Genomic DNA, 1,570 nt, shown 5'->3' with positions numbered 1-1,570 from the left:
TCTCAATTTCAGTTTTCACAGTTGTGGGAAATTATAGGGGGAACATGTCAATAGTGAGTCAGACCCCAATGATTTAATGTCAGCAGATGCTGAGATTCAAAAAGTTGAAGCTTTATAACCATGAAAACACAGATGGTCACATCACCTGTCAAAAGATGCAGAGTCACTGTCCTTCAATCAAACTTGAATAAGTTCTCAAGCAGCCTAGTTCTTACTTTGCATATCTGTAATTTTCACTTATTATCAATTGAAATATTTTTTCATTGGTCTGTGTGTAGACAGCAAAAGCAACATTTATGAATAAAAGCTAATTCTTCCAAGCTTTGTGCTAATAAACTCTCAGGCTAAAAGCTTGGTTAAGTTGGAAACAGTGTTTTTGAGACTCGATTCTCATTTGCACTAACGCTGCTTTGGCTCAGTGGAAAGGGGCTGCAGCATCACCAACTTCCATGATTTTATCACGAGTCTTGTGATATTTGTTGTGTTTGATAAAGCCCCAGCTCCTGGAAGCATGTGAAGAGGTGAGACTCTCTGCTTTTGTTTTCTAAACAAAGGAAGTATCTAGTTCTCCTTGTTGCAGAGAAACACTTAAAAATTTCACCCCAGTGCTGTCTAAAGCTGTGAGACACCAAAAGGCAATTAAAATACTAATACTTACTATATTGTTCTTATTAAACCTCATGATTGGGGCTGGCCTGCTTAAGATTTTTAAAGCACCGTGCCAGTGAGAATTCAGAGCGTAAATCTCTCAGTTACCCAAGGGAAGCCCCCTAAATGAGTGTCATCGTTGATCTAAACCAGCACAGTGAATAGAAAGGGAAATGGACTCCGAGGACAAGCTATGGGAACGCACAGGGAGCTGGGCTGTGGGCCCCAAGCAGGCCATGACCACAGTCCCCCCCAGGCCCAACAACAGCAATTCCAGGCCCCAGGGCAGAACAGTCAATGGGCCTTCACTGGTGCCCACACACACAAGCTGCGCCCACGTGGACTCCATCTGCCTGACATTTGGGCGGTGCTGCGCCTGCGCTGGCTCATGCCCAGCGAGCTGCCGGCTGCGCTGCTGGGGGCTCTTCCGGCACGGCCAGGGCTTCCACATGCCCACCCGCCTGCCTTCGCTGCCACCGTTGACATCATCACCCCACGCGCCATAGGTGCTGAATTTTGGTTTTGCCGGTGGGTGCCCCCTCTCGGCTCTGCCCCTTTCCCGAAGGCCAAGACCCCACCTCACCACACTCCAACTCTTCCTCCCCCGAGTGCCTCCTGCCCACTGCCAACTCCTTTCTGCCCCCTCCTGCCTTAAGGGTGAAGTCTGTGTGTTTGGCTCAGTTTCCCCATCCCAGATGTTAAGACACAGGCCTGGAGTTCAGGTGTGCTGGGTTTGGGTCTCTGCTCTGCCACTGACTCCCGGCTTAGCCTTGGGAAAGTCACTTCACCTCTGTGTGCCCTGGATCCCACCTGCCAAATGCGGCTAATACTGACTCTGCCTCCGAGGCTGAATCCCTTCATGGCTGTGTGGCGAGAGGGGAAACGGAGATACCAAGGTGAGTAGATTTGGGCTGAATTTCTC

This window comes from Mauremys mutica, chromosome 12, assembly GCF_020497125.1.
Source record: "Mauremys mutica isolate MM-2020 ecotype Southern chromosome 12, ASM2049712v1, whole genome shotgun sequence".
Classification (NCBI taxonomy): Eukaryota; Metazoa; Chordata; order Testudines; family Geoemydidae; genus Mauremys; species Mauremys mutica.
This window is presented reverse-complemented; position numbering follows the sequence as displayed.